This window comes from Manis pentadactyla, chromosome 6 (assembly GCF_030020395.1).
Source record: "Manis pentadactyla isolate mManPen7 chromosome 6, mManPen7.hap1, whole genome shotgun sequence".
In the NCBI taxonomy this organism is placed as follows: Eukaryota; Metazoa; Chordata; class Mammalia; order Pholidota; family Manidae; genus Manis; species Manis pentadactyla.
The window spans coordinates 117,694,376-117,713,719 of NC_080024.1; positions in this window are offsets into that span (position 1 = coordinate 117,694,376).

Consider the following 19,344-nt stretch of genomic DNA (forward strand, 5'->3'; position numbering starts at 1 on the left):
TGTTTCAAGCACATTTCAGTTTCACTATTTTTTTATCCCTTATCTAAATACCTAAAGTAATTTCCAAATATGTATCCTCTTATAACATTTTTAGGGCTATAAAACAATAAATACAAATAAGTATAAATTAATTAATTATACTACATAAGTATAAATTAAGTACATATATGTATAATTAAGTTTAAATCTATAGAGCATAAACTATTAGAATTATTTTAAACTAGTTTAGCTAATTGGTAAATATAGCAGATGATAATTTAAAAATAAAATTTTATTAACAAATCAAAATTGTTTAGTACTATCAATTTTGTTCATCTTTATTCATAATCATGTGTTATATAAAGTGGTAAAATTATTTTAATGAGGTATCTTTGCTCTTTACCAAAGATATTTCAAGGTTTGATGACTTACCCTAAATAGTGACTGTCTGATTTTATTTATTTATTTATTTATTTACTTACTTACTATTAAGGTATGATTGATATATACTCTTATGAAGACTTCACATGAAAAAACAATGTGGTTACTACATTAACCCATATTATCAAGTCCCCACCCATACCCCAAATGCAGTCACTGTCAATCAGTGCAGCAAGATGCCACAGATCCACTATGTACCTTCTCTGTGCTACACTGTTCTCCCACTGACCCCCCACACCATGTGTACTAAACATAATACCCCTCAATCCCATTCTCCCTTCCTCCCCACGTACCCTCCCACACCCCTTTCCTTTGGTAACCACTAGTTCATTCTTGGAGTCTCTGAGTCTGCTGCTATTTTGTTCCTTCAGTTTTGCTTCATTGTTATACTCCACAAATGAGGAAAATCATTTGGCACTTGTCTTTCTTCACCTGGCTTATTTCACTGAGCATAATATTCTCCAGCTCCATCCATGTTGTTGCAAATGGTAGGATTTGTTTCTTTCTTATGGCCAAATAGTATTCCAGACTGTCTGATTTTTTTAACAACATAAAAAGCTTTAGACTTGAATTTCGAGATCTAGTTCTAGTTCTATATTTATTCCTAGGGTTATTAAGACACTTGACAAATAATAATCTGTGTGGACATCCTTATCCTTTTTAAAAGCTGGAGGAGTTATAACTAAATTAGTTTTAAAGACCCATTTAGTTCTAAAAATTAAGTCATCTGATTAAAAAAATGGATTTCAAAGCTATATAGATTGATCTAGGGAAAGTTGTTCTTAGGCAAATATTGTTTGTTTGCGTATCTGTATCCCTCACTAGCTTGTAAATTTCATCAGTTCAGGATTGTGACTTATTTACCTTAGTGTGGAAGTGAAAAACATGATGTCTCATATATCTGATGCTCAGTAAGTGTGCAGCAAATAATTAATGTCATTGAGGGTAATTTAAAAGCAGAAAATAGTGTCCTGTGCGCCTTCCTAAAAACTGAATCTTTTTATTTGAAAGGAAATCTAGGAAACACACAATCCTGAACCTTTTTATGACTTATAGGATAATATGAGAAGTTTCAGATGGCAATTGTTAAATTAAATCTTAAAGACTGTGACATTACAAGTGGTGTAAACATTCAATTAAAACTATAAAACTTCAAATTATAGGATCTTGTGTAATTTATTTAAAGTACCAGTGTCACCTAGCTTGATGTAGATTCTTTTTATATTATTAATGAGCAAGACCTTTAAAACCACTCAGCGAGACAGTTGTAGTGCTTGCTAATTAGGCTCCATACTTTAAAAGCATGCTTTTTATATAAAAATAGAAAAACTGGACAACTTTTCAGGTATTTGAAAAACAAAGTCCAGTATTTGTCCATTCAGTTGATTCTCTTTTTATTCTATTTCAAGTTAGTTTTCTTCCATTTAAGATATGTAGATAACACTGAAAATAAACAACCCTAAGTTAATATTTTCTTATAAAAAACTTTAATTTGGGCCTTTCATCACAAATTTATATAGTCATTTTTCTTAATGCTTCAATACTGCTGAAAATATACAATAGACTTCCTGCTCTGTTGGAAAGTTGAAACAACAAACATTAATCGCTGTCTTTTCAGGCCCCAATTCCTGTTATCATGATTTGAAAGCTCTCTTCTTTCAGAGTTGAGCACAGCATCTATGAGATGTATGACTTCTCCATTAACTTTGACTGAGCTGACTCATAAGCTAGTATCAACATTGTTCTGTTTTGCTGAGGTCACTGACTCTGTGATGGACTTGACAAGAGAACCTGGAATTATTTGGAAATAATGCCATCATAAGTACCAAATAAACTGCTCTTCTCTCACACTTTATACATGCTGACGATTTTAAAAATTAGCCTGAAAACTGAATGTGTTCCAAAATTTTGGTAGCTTTATTTTGATTGCATTTTGTCACAAGGGAAAAGAATTTTTATAAAATAAAAGTGCTAAGTATCTGTTGGAAGAAAAATCTCCATGGGTCTCTTAGGTTTTACACATTTTGTGAGCAAAGCTCTAGCTGCCTTTTATAGTGCATTATTTTTTCAAGAATATTTGGTTATCAACAAGCCTCAAAAGATGAGAGACAGTGTCTCCCTCTGCAGCAAAGAGGAAGCATGTTTACTGTTTAATGTAATACATTTAATGATGTCTTCCTCTTACCGACCAATATAAAAATTTGTGCTCCCTAGGCTCAGGATTCCTTTCTTCTAGGAAACCACTGTGTGTATGCCATCTATTCTTTCATTTGTGTGGAAATTGGAGCTTGCAAAACTGGTGAAAAAATGGTACTCTTGCTTTGTTATTGCAGTGATAAAGTGGAAGTAATGAAATTTCCTTCATCTCTGATCCAAGAATCTTGCGTCTTACTAGTGCCCACAAAACTGTGGCAGGATAACTTCTTAGCTTTTACTTAGGATAAAAGCTCTGACCCTTCATAGTTCTTGACAACATTCAGAAAATATCTGTATATTGTTGATATGGAAGAAAAATTTGTGTGATTATATTGGCCTATATTGAATATTAAGTATAGTCTTGTATGAATATAAGTATAGTTTAGAATTAAGCTAAATTTTACCTGAAAGTCATATAGTTTTGCCTACTTCTCAATATCCTCTACAATCTTACTCTGCTTTGATTCATGTAACAGTGTTGCCTATTACATCTCCTGTACCAAACAGGAACCCTCATTGTACACTAACCATATCTATTATTTTTCCCACACTTTATTTATACTTTGCTAGTTTTCCCCAAATGTCCTTTTTCCTGTTTAGTACCCTATCCAGGATGCCATATTACATTTATACATCTCATTTTCTTAGCTTCCTCTGGTTTATGATAGTTTCTTAGATGTTCCTTATTTTTGATGACTTTGATGCTTTTGAAGAATACCAGTCAAGTGTCTTATAAGATGTCCTCCTAGTGGGATTTGTCTGACGTTTTTCTTCTGGCTACATAGGGCTTATGGGTTTTTGAGTGAAAGATCACAGAGGTGAGACACAATTCTTATCACATCATACCAAGTCACATGCTATGAACATGACATCACTGGTGATGTTAGAGTCTCTGGGAAGATGTGACTTGTATTGTTTTTTTGATAAAACAGAAGTAGAATAATTTTTATTATCAAAATTCTGTCCCCAGTAAACAAAATCATTTGGAATTGATATTTATTTCATCAAATCATAAAATTATAGAATAAAAGTGAAATGGGCTTTTTGGTTTTACTGTGGCAGAGTAAAGTTATCATTGCTTATTTCTGCACTTGGAAATCATTCTAAAACAACAAGAACGAGAAACAGAAACCTATGTTCTGTCTTATATCCAGGAATCATTCATAACTATGAAATATTTTGATATGAAAGAAATTGCCAAGTACAGATCCATAAACATGCATAGGCTGACTTGCCTAATTTGTTTTTCAGTTTTACTGAGATATAATTGACATATAAATTGCATAAGTTTAAGGTATACAACATAATGATTTGATATATGTATATATTGCAAAATGATTAACACAGAAGGTTTAGTTAACATCCTTCATCTCACATAGTTGCAATTTTTTTCTTGTGATAACTTTTAAGATTTACTCTCTTAGTAACTTTCAAATACACAATACAGTACTGTTAACTATGGTCATAATGTTGTATAGTATAACCCTAGGACTTATTTATCTTACAACTAGGTGAACTTCCCTATTAAAGAAAATGATTTTGAAATGGAATAATAAAAAAAAAAAACCCAACTCTGTGCTCTGTATAATAGTGAAATTTAAAACACAAAGATTCAAAAAGGCTAGAAATAAAGGGATGGACCAAATTATATCCGGTACATGGCAACAGTAAGAGAGCAGGGGTTGCAATTACAGTAAGATCAGGATCAAGGCAAGAAAGCCCACTGTTTCTATTATCATTTAACTTTGTGGAGTTATCCAATACAACTAGATAAGAGAAAATAATTTAAGGTAAAAGAATTGGAAAAATTAAATAAAACTATATTTACAGGTAGCATACCAATAAAATTCATGATAAATTCAAACAGTAAAAGAATTCAGCAAGGATACAAAATTAACACATAAAAAATTAATAGCATTAACATACAGATAATAAGTTAAAAAACATAATAAATAAGAAAGTTATATTTACAATGGCTAAAATATAAAATGCTAGGGATAAACTTGGCAAGGAATGTTCAAAACATGAACAAACCAATAAAACACTACTTAAAGATACAAAAGGAAGGACATTATTCTTTGGGTGATTCAACATCAAGAGGTCGATTCATGCTGGGTTGCTTCAAATTGAATACTATCCCAATAAAAACTCCAATGAGCTGTTTTATGAAGATAGAAAAATTGAACCTTAAATTGAAATGAAAAAAAAAAGACAAGATAAGCTAGGAAAACACTGAAGAGGAAGAACTCTGGGGAGACTGTGCTAGCTATTACAGCATACCACAAAACCTGAATAGTTAAAACAGTGTAGTACTGGCACATGAATAGATTAATAAAATAGAATAGAGTGTGCAGAAGTAGACCCAACTCATATGAAAATATAGCATATTACAAAGGTGGCCTTTCAAATGAATGTGCAATCATAACTTTTTAAATTAATACTGTTTATAATGACAGGATAGCCATTTGGCAGGAGGTAAAATTATATCAATTCCTCATGCCATATGCAATCCATATGAAGTAGAGAGCTAAAGGTAAAAAAATAAAAGTGTGTGCTTACTCAATTAAACATAGGTGGATCCTTCTATAGCGTGGGTATAAGGAAGGGTTTCCTGATCAAAATTTGAGATTCAGGGTTAAAGAAAAGATAAATAAATTTGACCAAGTAATAATAATAATATAATAGTAATTAAAAAATAATAAACATCTGCAGAGTAAAGACACTATATGCAAAGTCAAGAGACAGATGACAAACTGGGAGAAAATATCTACCACATATATAAAGAGTTAAAATTCGAAATTTATTTTTAAAGCTTTTAAAATAGAGGAAACTGACATTAAACTATCCTTGTTTACAGGCAGATGTGGCCAACAATTTGATTGGGGTCAGCTCATCAACTGTTTTTTGGTTCCGAAGTCCTGGAAATGAAGGCAGAAGAAATGTCAGACCACAGGTACAATTAGAAAATAAAAGCAACATTCTTTAAGGGTAGAAAAGTAAAATAAATTGAAAAATGTTACCCCTGCAACTGGCAGAGCCTGTAAAAATAAAGTAATTGAACTTATCTTGGACTAAAGTGGAAGCTACATAGAATTTTTTTTATAGGAAGAGTATGTTTTATGAGAAATGAGATCTTTTTATGGATATAATAGTGACTTACACTTGCATTCATTTTTAAATGAGAATAATATTGAGAAAAAGAAATGATGTATTACTAGAAACATTTAAATTTCTGGTAGAAGTTTCTATAAGTAGATTCCATAAAGTATAAAGAAACAAGTTTTGTTATATCAGTAAAGATCAATTTTTCTGCCTCTCTCTTGACCAAAGATAGTTGTGTTTTCTAGAGCAGAGAGATGCTTTAAAGTCTAAAGTTCAAGAGCTTGTGATAATTACCTGGGAAATGGAATGAAAACTGTGGGACTACTGACATGTTTCACAGACCTAGCACTCCATCTCTGACATCTCTACTTGATAACAAGAGATTTAAAAAATTCCTGTGCAAGGACTTGGCTATTTCATTTAACTCTTAGTGATGCCTACTTTTTCATTTCTTTCTTCTTTTTAAATCAAGTATAATTTTTCTGTTGTGCTTTTATATCGGAATGCAAAAATCTCTAATTTAGTAAGGGTTAGCCACAATTTCTTGATTCCAACTCTGTACAAGGAAGAAAGACTGAGGAAGGGAGGAAAAAAGAAAAAAGAAAAATCTGCTGAAACAGAATTAGAAGAATGTTGGTCAAATTATGGATACTGACCACACCTGCTGGCAGGTAATTAAAAATGATTTAACCTAGTTCCTCACTTGTCATTTGCTGTTAGTTTTAATATAATGTGTCCTTGTATGGTCTTCTAAACAGCTATCCTGCTTGGTATTCATCTGGTATCTTAAATTTGTAAATATATGTATCATAAGTGGGGATTTTTGGCCATTATTTTTTCAAATATATATATAGACACTTCTTTTATCCATTCTATCTTTTCTCTTAACCTGGGACTCCAATTACTCAGATGTTGTGATGGTATCTTTAATGGGTCCCTCAGGCTCATTTTTTTCTCTATTCTTTGTGTTAGATATTTCTATTAATCTCTCTTTGGATTCAGTTACTCTTACCTCCATCATCTCTAATCTGCTGTTAAGTTTTTCCAGTGAATATTTTACATCAAATATTGTAATTATTATTTCTAGAGTTTCCCTTTGGTCTTTAAAAAATCATTTCTATTTAATTGAAGATATTTCCTATTTTTTGATTCATCACAAACCATTAAAAAAAATTGAAAACAATTATAATAGCTGCTTTTCAATTCTGCCTTGTTAATTCCAGCATCTGGTTGTTTCCATTGATTCTTGTTTTCTGCTGAGATTGTATATCATTGTGTTGATAAGTTGTCACATACTTCTGCATGTTGAACATTATGACACTGAAGCTATGAAAGCATTGGACTCTGTTATTTTCCCATGGTTAAGTTATTTTGTTTGTTTTATCATGCAGTTATATTGATTAGACTTGAACTACAAATTTTGCTTCCTAGATAGGAGCTATGATCTGAGTTCAGATCTGTAATTAGTTAGGCAGCTTTGAATTCTCTCTGGACATATGTCATTCTGGGATCAACCAGAGATGTAGGTAGATCAAAGATGGTGATCCCCTTCTAGTACTTTCTCTGTGGGGATTTCTCTTTTCTCCAGTGCCCATGTTTTCCTGGATAAGAATGACTGTATCTTAATGCCCTGATTAGCCCACATTCCATGCTGTCTGTAGGTAAAACCATGCTAAACAAACAAACAAAATACAAAGTTGGGAATGTGTAACATGCAATACCTCTCTTGTGTTTATGTGTGCCTTACCAGAATCATCCATGATTCATTTGACTGAGCTGTGTCAACAGGTAGCTGTCTTTTTATTATGTCCAAGGTTTATAGCTGTTACTTGAAAGGTTTTTCCAGTAGGATCTTAACCATTGTCAGAAATGGACCTTCTAGAGATTGTAACATGACCTGTTTCTGTTACAGTAGTTTGTTATACTCCACAAATGTGGAAAATCATTTGGCACTTGTCTTTCTCCACCTGGCTTATTTCACTGAGCATAATATCCCCCAGCTCCATCCATGTTGTTGCAAATGGTAGGATTTGTTTCTTTCTTATGGCTGAACAATATTCCATTGTGTATATGTACCACCTCTTCTTAATCCATTCATCTACTGATGGACACTTAGGTTGCTTCCATATTTTGGCTATAGTAAATAGTGCTGCAATAAACATAGGGGTGCACATGTCTTTTTGAATCTGAGAACTTGTATTCTTTTGATAAATTCCTAGGAGTGGAATTCCTGGGTCAAATGGTATTTCTATTTTTAGTTTTTTGAGGAACCTCCATATAGCTTTCCACAATGGTTGAACTAGTTTACATTCCCACCAGCAGTTTAGGAGGGTTCTCATTTCTCTGCATCCTCACCAGCATTTGTTGTTCTCAGTCTTTTCGATGCTGGCCATCCTTACTGGTGTGAGGTAATATCTCATTGTGGTTTTAATTAGCATTTCCCTGATGATTAGTGATGTGGAGGATCTTTTCATGTGTCTGTTGGCCATCTGAATTTCTTCTTTGAAGAATGCCTCTTTATATCCTCCACCCATTTTTTAATCGGGTTGTTTGTTTTTTGGGTGTTGAGGTGTGTGAACTCTTTATATATTTTGGATGTTAACCCCTTGTCGGATAAATCATTTACAAATATATTCTTCCATGTTGTAGGATGTCTTTTTGTTCTGTTGATGGTGTCCTTTGCCATACAGAAGATTTTTAGTTTGATGTAGTCCCATATGTTCATTTTTGCTTTTGTTTCTCTTGCTCAAGGACATGCATTCCGGAAGAAGTTGCTCATATTTATATTCAGGAGATTTTTGCCTAAGTCTTCTTCTAAGAGTTTTATGGTTTCATGTCTTACATTCAGGTCTTTGATCCATTTTGAGTTTACTTTTGCATATGGGGTTTAACAATAATCCAGTTTCATTCTCCTGCATGTAGCTGTCCAATTTTGCCAGCACCAGTTGTTGAAGAGGCTCTCCTTTCACCATTGTATGTCCCTGGCTCCTTTATTGTATATTAATTGACCATGTATGGTTGGGTTTATATCTGGGCTCTCTATCCTGTTCCATTGGTCTATGGGTCTGTTCTTGTGCCAGTACCAAATTGTCTTGATTACTGTGGCTTTGTAGTAGAGCTTGAAGTTGGGGAGCATAATCCCCCCTGCTTTGGCTATTCAGGGTCTTTTGTGGTTTTATATGAAGTTTAGAATGATTTTCTTTAGTTCATTGAAGAATGCTGTTGGTATTTTGTTGGAATTGAATTAAATCTGTAGATTGCTTTAGGCAGAATGGCCATTTTCACAATATTATTTTTGTCTCTTGTGACTTTCTTTGTTTTGAAGCCTATTTTGTCTGATACAAGTACTGCAACTCCTGTTTTTTTCTCCCTATTAGTTACATAAAATATCTTTTCCATCCCTTTACTTTTAGTCTATGTATGTCTTTGGGTTTAAAGTGAGTCTCTTGTAGGCAGCATATAGATGGGTCTAGTTTTTTATCCATTCAGTGACTCTGTATCTTTTTTTTGGTGCATTCAGACCATTTACATTTAGGGTAATTATCAATAGGTATGTACGTATTGACATTGCAGGCTTTCAATTCGTGGTTATCAAAGTTTCAAGGATAACTTCCTTACTATATAAGCGTCTAACTTAACTCACTTAGTATGCTATTACAAACACAATCTGAAGGTTTTTGTTTTTTCTCCTCCTTTTTCTTCCTCCTCCATTCTTTATATATTAGGTATCATATTCTGTACTCTTTGTCTATCCCTTGATTGACTTTTGGGGTAGTGGATTTAATTTTGCATTTGCCTAGTAATTAACAGTTCTACTTTCTTTACTGTGGTTTTATTACCTCTGGTGACAGCTATTAAACCTTAGGAACACTTCCATCTACAGCAGTCCCTCTGAAATACACTATGGAACGTACATTCTCTCAGCTTTTGCTTATATGGAAATTGTTTAATCCCTCCTTCAAATTTAAATGATAATCTTGCTGGATAAAGTATTTTTGGTTTGAGGCCCTTCTGCTTCATTGCATTGAATACATCATGCCACTCCCTTCTGGCCTGTAAGGTTTCTGCTGAGAAGTCTGATGATAGCTTTATGGGTTTTGCTTTGTATGTGATCTTTTTTCTCTCTGGCTGCTTTTAAAAGTCTGTTGTTATCCTTGATCTTTGCCATTTTAATTATTATATGTCTTGATGTTGTCTTCCTTGGATCCCTTGTGTTGGGAGATCTGTGCACCTCCATGGCCTGAGAGACTATCTCTTTCCCCAGATTGGGGAAGTTTTCAGCAATTATTTCCTCAGAGACACTTTCTATCCTGTTTTCTCTCTTTTCTTCTTCTGGTACCCCTATAATGCGAATATTGTCCCATTTGGATTGGTCACACAGTTCTCTAAATATTCTTTCATTCTTAGAGATCCTTTTTTCTGTCTGTGCCTCAGCTTCTTTGTATTCCTCTTCTCTATTTCTATTTCATTTATCATCTCCACTGTATCTAATCTGCTTTTAAAAACTTCCATTGTATATTTCATTTCTGATATGATCTTCTGCAATGATTGGATCTCCCATCAGAATTTATTCATGAGTTCTTTAATATTTTTCTGTACCTCCATGAGCATGTTAATGATTTTTATTTTGAAATCTCTTTCTGAAAGATTCATGAGGTCAATTTCATTTGAATCTTTGTCTGGTGTATGCATAATTTTACTTTGAACCAGGTTCCTTTGACATTTCATATTTGTATGTGGCACCCTCTAGTGCCCAGAAGCTCTACACTCTGTAGCTGCTCAGCCCTTGGAGCAATGTTGGGGGTCACAGGGGAGTAGTGTTGGTGCCTATGGGGAAGAAAGAGCTCTTTTCCTGCTTCCCAGCTGCTATTCCTATCTCCACTGCCAGAATCAGTGGGCCAAGCACACAGGTATAAGCCTCTATGCTTTGCCTTTGTAGCTGCTGTAGGCATGACTTCCCTCTGGCTGGCCTAATGCCAGTGTAGGGTTTGCTGGTTTGCGAGCCAGATGGGGCTGGCTGGGAGGAAGGCACAGCAGGCTGTGTATCATGGAGGGGGGCCTTGGAGCTGCGTTAGCCAGCTAGGGGGCTGGAATGCCTGAAGATCCTGAAAGTTCCCAACCTGCTGAGCAAAGTGCACCTGAAGAATTTGGTCTACCTGTCCTACTCCTGAGCAGTAAGTTCTGCCCGCTCTCTCGCTGTTAGGAAGACTCTCAGACTGCCCGCCTTTCTTTTTTCCCAGAGCATCCAGATATGGATCCCTCCTTTCCACAAGCATCTGGAATCTCAGTCTCTCCAGGTATTCTGCCTTAGCTTTCCAAACCCCTGATCATGAGAGCACTATGAAAACACCATGAAATGTAGGTTTGTGTTCCCAGAACAGATCTCCAGAGCTAGGTGTTCAGCAATTCCTGGCCTCCACTCCCTCCCTGCTCCATTTCTCCTTCTCCCACTGGTGAGCTGGGGTGGAGGCAGGGCTTGGGTCCTGCCAGGCCATGGCTTTGGTACATTACTCTGTTCCATGATGTTTATCCTTTTCTCCAGGTGTATGCAGTCTGGTGCAACTCTCTTTCCTGTTGCTCTTTCAGGATTAGTTGTATTAATTATATTTTCATATTATGTGCAGTTTTAGGAGGAAGCCTCTGTTTGACCTCTCATGCCACCATCTTTAATCTATATTCACTTAAATAACATAAATGTTTATTTTTAAATATATTTTTATTTTTATTGATTTTTGATTGTATTCCTTTTTTCTGAGTTGACCCTGTATTAGTTTTTCTTCTTACCGGGATTTGAAACACTATGTTCCCTTTTAATTTAACAGAAACTACTAGTTGTCAATTCCACAACTTTATTCCCTGATTTTATTCATGTAGGGCAGTGCACAGTTAAGAGACTGTTTTACCGGCTTACTGTGTAAATAAATGATTGTGTAGCTATCTTTTGGCTGAGGAAATGTGAACAGAAGTATGGGGGGGGGGCTGTATTTTTGTCATTTCTTCTTTCTGTCACCTGAAATGTGAATAAAATGGCTGGATCTTGAGAAGCCCTTTCAGACCAGAAGTAATATCACTAAGGACAGCAGACTCTTTGCCTTGTCATCAAGCAATTCTAATTCAACTCCTGGACAGTCAAATCTGGTTTTGGTTTAAAGAAATATAAAATATTTTAAGTCTCTGCTCTGTTAGATTTACCTACTTTATGTATTAAAACAAGATCATAACCAATGCATAGCTATTTTAGTCTTTTATAAAATTTACCCTTAGCCTTCTATACTTTATCAGACTTTGAAATGAAATAGTAGATATTGACTTGGTAAAATGAAAGATTGAAAGATGAATAAAATTATCTCCCTTACTGGTTAGTTCTTTTTCATGACCTAGGATTAATTAGCACTGGATATCTTTGTCTTATTTCACTGTATTGATAAAAGTTATCTTTCACATTGAGGATCTTTTGCTTCAAGAGTTAATCACATTTTTATTGTATTCTGTAACTTTAATCATGGAGATGTCTGTCTCTAGAAGACCCTGTTAGTAGCCTATCTAACATCTATTCTCTTTCTATATTATTAATAGAGCCTTTATTGCATAGAGAATGAAGGTTATATCAGTGTACCCAACCAAATATATTTGCCTGCCTCTTTGTAGTTGGGGATAGCCATGTGATTCAGTTACGTCCAATGAGATGAAATTATAAACCTCCTGGGGATGTCTAGGGAGATTTTGCCTGTCTTATACATAAGCCCTGCCTTTCTTCTTCCCTGGATTGGGGACAAGATGACTGGAGCTGCAGCACAGTGTCTCACAGAAATATGAGGGAAGGCCAAAGGAATCCGAGCAATCTTGGACTTGGCATCTTTGTGTAGCTGAACCAAAGTCAGCAATCACTGACTGGTTTAGTTTCATAAGAAAAAATAAACCTCTGTATTACCTTCCATTAAATTCAATCATAGTGCTGATACAGTCTCACAATAATATATATATATATATATATATATATATATATATATTACACAGATTAATTCTTTAAGGTTTAATGGAACAAATATTATCTGTGCTATTTAAGCTTATCTTGGGCACAGATTTAAAAATCACTCTGATTTAAAAACAGCACTACAAATCAGCAGCGGGAGCAAAGTATTTCACAAGCAGCTTTATGTGTGTTTTCCACATTAAAGAGTTTAGGGTTTAGTGAGGGAGGCAGAAACAGGCAAGTAAGTAAGTAAACACATAGTTACAAATTGTAATGAATGCTGGGAAGAAAAGGAAAAATCAACTCATCACACCTTTGTCCCAGGTAACTGTAATGCACTAGACAGACTCTGGACACCCCAGAATCCACCTTCATTTTCAACAAGTGCAAATCTGATCTTGCCATTTCTTTGCTCAAAAGTCCTCATTCGCTTTGGTAACTATTAGTCCATTCTTGGGTTCTGTGATTCTGCTGCTGTTTCGTTCGTTCAGTTTTTCTTTGTTCTTATACTCCACATATGAGTGAAATCATTTGGTACTTGTCTTTCTCCGCCTGGCTTATTTCACTGAGCATAATACCCTCTAGCTCCATCCATGTTGTTACGAATGGTAGGATCTGTTTTTTTCTTATGGCTGAGTAATATTCCATTGTGTATATGCACCACATCTTCTTTATCCATTCATCTACTGATGGACATTTAGGTTGCTTCCAGGGAAAGGGACTGGGGACAATGGGTGGGAAGGGAGGGATAAGGGCAGGGAAAAAGAAAGAGGGCATTACGATTAGCATGTATAGTGCATGGGGGACACGGGGAGGGCTGCGCAACCCAGAGAAGACAAGTAGTGATTTTACAGCATCTCACTATGCTGATGGACAGTGACTGTGAAGAGGTATGTGGGGGGGACTTGGTGAAGGGGGGAACCTAGTAAACATAATGTTCTTTCTGTAATTGTAGATTAATGATACCAAAAAAAAAAAAAGTCCTCATTCGTTCCCCTCTATTGTTAGGATAAAAACCTAAAGCTATTCCTACGGGATGTAAAGTGAGCATATAGATAACAGATAGGCTAAAATTAGCTGTTTCCAACACGGAGGAGAAATTGACCCAACTCCATCCCCAAGTCCGTTAACATAGTAAAAATCACACTCTTCTCTGCCATTAGCATAGTAAAAGTCACACCTCCCATGCCATGACAGTTCCTAAAGGGACCAAATATAGTAAAATGTCTTGAACTCTGGAAAAACTCTGTCTGTCCCCTTTCAGACCTAATCTACCTTAGTGAATATTCATCTTCCTTTATATAAAAAAGGCTCTCTCTTGTTCCCTTGGCATGATCATCCCTCTGGGTCTGCCTGTGTCCCAGTTCTCACTTGTGCAATCTCTTTTCATTAAACTATAAATCTCCAAAGAAAGTCTTCATGCTCAATGGTTTTTCTGTGTCCATTCTTAAATTCTTTCTCTCAAGGAGACCAAGGACCCCTTCTCTGATAACATAATGAGTGAATGAAGAAAATGAATTCACCACTTATGTCTAGAGAAGCCCCATTATTTTCCCAGAATAAGGGTTTGTTTATATGTGACAATTTTCTTAAGAGAATTTTGGTGACCATCTGCACAGACCCTCTGTAAGAAGAGTTCTCAGGATATACCTCATTTTAATTATAATAGCTGTCATTTGTAATTCAGGCTTTAATATGTGCTAAATGCCTTATAAGCACATGTAATGTATCTTTTTTTCATTTAACTCCTTGCCCTAACTGCTAGTGCCAATTCCATTTTCATTAAAAAGGATGCTCAACTTGAGATTCTGACTCAGTTTCATGACTGGCTCTGCTGCTAAACAGTACCACCCTTCAGGTAAGCTGGACCTCTACCTGGGGTCTGTGATGATTCTGCCTTCAGGGACCCCATGATTTGGAGCACCCCCTTCTCCCCACCGCCTACCAAAAGTAGACACAAAATTCTTCATCATTTTGTTTGATGGGATAGTCTTAAATTCATCTTCATCAAATTGGAATTTCAAAGAGAGAGTGAAAGCAATTACAGGAAAAACATTGTTGAAAATGTAGCTTCATTTCAGAATAGAAACTGCAAAAATCACCAACATGCATTTGCCAGCCATATCTGTCACAATTTTCCTTAATATGCCTATTGTAAAAGAATATTTAAATGACAGTTATTATTTTGCACTTGAGTTTCTACTTTATACTATCATGTCAAATGCCATACCCCTACAGTATAAGGTAAAGAACTCTAAAAATGAGGGTTACATGCCAAACGTTTAATAGTCTTCCAGTCCCTGTGGAGTCATGAACAGCTAACCCTCTGTACACAGGAAAGGGAGGTTCTGCACTCACTGCTTTCTCCCTTCATCCTCAGGCTGCTGATGTTGTCTGATCGCCACTTTTGCACTAGGTATTGACCACATGGCCCTGGCCCAATGGGGATCCAGTGATGGATACAAGGAATATTCTTTTCTTCATTAACCTCTTTGTCTTCCCTCAGGGGGACATTCAGAGGTCAAGGTCTTTACTTTTCCTTTATTTTCATCCCTCACAGGTTAGTCATTTCTCTCTCAGGCAATCATCCTCTCACACAAAAACACCCTTTCTCACACCCATCCCTCTTAAACTGCACTCAGGAGAGTAATTACTGAGCTTCTGACCCACTCTGTCTATCCAGAATCTGCAGAGCCTGCTCTGCAGGCACAGAGCCCTCTTGGAGATGGTCTCTATCCTGCAGGTCAGTATGTCCAGGAGAATATTCTGTGAGGAAGGAAGTATCCTTAAATATGTTATTATTGACCACTTCAAATAGGGTCATGTGGCTGAGGAAATGAATTTCTTATTTTATTCCATTTAGCTTTACATTTAATTTTATATACAACTAAATGAAAATGTAATTGAAATGTAATTTATTAGTAAACTTTAATTTTCAGTAAAGTTAAATATAATAGCCACATGTGCGTTAATTGCTATATTGGACGATGCAGCTTAGACTGTGGCCTAGGTCCTGAGGGGCAGAAGCTTGTCCTTAAGGCCCCAGCCTCTCATCTTCTCAGTCTTGTATTCTCCCTTGTAATTTGCTGCAGCCCAGGAGGTCCCATTCTTCACACTGATGATTCTAGGACAACAGGAAAGTTAAGGCATCTCCCAGGCAGTGCTTTCCTTTTCTCCTCTGAATCTCACCCACTAAGCATGATTATTAGGACACCCATTCAACTGCAAAACCAAATCAGTTCTCTTGGGAGATTTATACTTCTTTGTGTACATCTTCATCTCTTCTAAACTACTTTAGTCAGCTTAGCATTGAGGACAACTTTTGGACTCTCCAATCTTTAGTTTATGTTAGCAGTTTGGTTTTTCTCCTGTTGCATTGAAATATCTACTTGTCACACTTCCCTTCCCTTCTGTCAGAGGGCCACCTAGTGCTCTTGACTTTCTTTGCTGTTTTCTGAGGTAGTGGTCTGTAACTTGATATAGCATCAGTGGCATATGGGTCACCAGGCAGCCACAGGTACGGATGTATGTTCTTGCCACCTGCTGTATGACTCCTCTCCTGTTTCCAACTTACAACCCATCCACAACTGGGGGTGAGACTATTCCTAAAAGGGAATATGACTGATTTTTGATTGACACTAATAAGTCCCAAAATGCATGTTCTCATCTCAGAGGTAACCAGTAAGAGCATAGTAAAAGGACTTAGAAATTATATTCAAATAGAGCAGGAAACAGAAATAATTCCAAATACAGGTTTAATGTAATAGCAGGTAAGAAATTGAGAAAACAGAAAGTTGACACAAAAGAAAACAAATAGTAAGATGGTAAAATTTAAACCCAAATATTTCAGTAAACATATTAAATAAAAAATAGGCTAATCTCTCATTTTTTTTTACAAATACCATGTTTGTTTTCATAAAAATCCCAAAAGAATTTATGCATAAACTATTCAAATGAGTGAATTTAGTAAGAACACTAGATTTAAGGTCCACACAAAAAGTCAAGTTTATCTTTATATACTAGCCACAAATAACTGAATTAAAAATAAGTATTATTTACCATAACCTCAGAGAACATCAAATATGTGTAAGATTTGTGGTGGTATTCATATGTGTAAAAAAAGAATCTTGACTCATACCAAGCACAACAATCAGTTCTGGATGGATTTTAGATCTAAAAATGAAAGGGTTCTAGAAAAGACTGTCCAATACAACTTTCTGCAGTGATGAAAATATTCTGTATTTGCACCATCTTACCTGGTAGCCATTAGCCACATGCAGCTACTGAACACTAGAAATTTTTCTAGTCCATTTGTGTAACAATACTTTTAAATGTTATTTAATTTTAGTGAATTTAAATGTAATAGCCATATATGGCTAGTGGCCACTGTATTGGACAGCACAATCTTAATAAATAACATATTAGAATATCTTTATGATCTTAGAGTAAAGATTTAAGACATAAAAAAAAGCTCTAGTTATAAAGAAAAGGACTGATAAATTTGCTATTTGAAAATTAAGAATTTTTCATCGAAAACACCATTAAATTGTTAAAATGTGAGTTGATTCAATAAAATTCTTTGCAAAACAAGATACTACCAAAGATTTATATTGGGAATATAGAAAGCACTCCAAAAAATCATTAGGGAGAAGATAGCTTAATAGCAAAATGTCCAAAAGTCTTAAATGGTTTCTTTATAAAAAATATCCATATGGTCAACAAACGTGAAAAAGTATTCTCTTTGAACATCAGGAAATTGTAAAGTAGAACCATAATGTGATAATAGTATCCACTACAATAGATAAAAGTAAACAGAATTTGAAACACTGGAAATCTCATACACTGCTTGTGTGAGTCAACTGGCATGATCCATTAAAGCTGAACATGCATGTCTGTGAGCCAGCAATTTCATTCATAGTTTCATACTCAAGAGAAATGTTTGTACATGCACCAAAAGGCTTCTGCATGAATATGCATGTCAGCATTATTAATCATATCCTTAAACTATAAACAGCTCCATTGTCCATTAAAAATAGAAAAACAAACATAAATCATGGTATTTTCATACAGCAGAATAGCATTTGGTATTGAATATGACTAAACTGCTACTATACACAGCAATGTGGATGCTTCCATATACTGTGGAGGTAGGTTGGTCATTCAGAAGTGAATACATAATGTATGATTACATTTACATAAAGTTCTAAAACAGAAAAACTCTCCTATATTGTTACAAGTCAGGAGAGAGTCATCTTTAGGGAAAAGGGATTGGGTAGGCTTCTATGACAATAATGATATTTTATTTATTGATCTGTGCTTTGATTACACAAATGTACTAACTATCCTATAAATCTTTAAGCTTAAGTACTTAGGTAATCTTTTAAAACATTATTTTACTGCCATAAGAATACAATATGGATCTACCCTCAACAGATTTTTAAGTGTGCATACAGTATTGTTATGTATAGGCATAATTTTGTACTGTATATTTCTAGAAATTTTTCATTTTGCATAACTGAAATTTTATACCCATTGATTAGGCACTTCCCATTTTCTCCTTCCTGCAGCCCCAACCAATCACTGTTCTATTCTTTGTTTTCTATAGATTTGATCATTTTCAATGCTTTATGTAAGTGGAATCATGCAGTGTTTGTCCATCTGTGACTCTTGTTTCACTGAGCCTAATGATCTCATTGTTCTCTATTGTCACATGCTACAGGATTTCCTTTATTATTATTATTATTTTTGTTTGTTTGTTTGAAAAGGTTAGCTTTTTACTTCTTTGCATATTTATGCCCTGTGGCTTCTATGCCCAGCATTTCTCTTGAGGTATCTTTACCACTTGGAAGAATTATGATACTCGGTAAATTTGATATGAGGCACGAATTCTATTTAAGGGTTGTAATTAGGAAGGAAGAAGAAAAGCTATAGAAGTAGCAGGCGGAAGAAAACATGGGAAGATTGATTATTTCTTTGACATATCTTCTTGTAGAGTACTTCAGCATGTATAGGTTTTAAGCTACTACTTAAATTGCGCACACACATTAACATAATAGGAGTATAGTTACATAACCAAAGCATATCTGTAATTACCAGCCATCTCCAGTGAAACCACGAAAACCAGTTAGGCACCTTAGGCATTTGTGAAAACTTATCTATGATATGGTGGATATTGTCCAACTGAACTTGAACAGTCTGAGAGAAATCAGACAAATTAAAACAACCCATTCCTGGGGACTGTTCACATGCCATATGTTCTTTTAACAGTAAATAGTCTGTAGTTGTAAGACTTTGGAGCGCTACAATTTGCACTTCTCCAAATTCTTGGTTGAGTTCCAACAGTATAGATCCAGTCAAATTTGTTGTTTTACTGCATGCACAGGTCAGCTTAGATATCTCCTTCCTCATTCCCATGGCAAGTCCAGGAACTGGTGGGATGAGTGCATCTACAGCTGTAGCAGTGTGTGGATCTTTGTTGGGGTTTTTTGATGATCATCTTCTGGCATGAGTCTTCCAGAGAGTGCAGATGTTGGAAGTTCTTTTTCATATCGTATCTTAGTTCATTTTCGGGGTAGCCCAATTAGGCTTTGATCCTCTGTATAAACACAAACAGACCCTTTGCCTACACTTTTATATGCCCTTTATACCCTTGT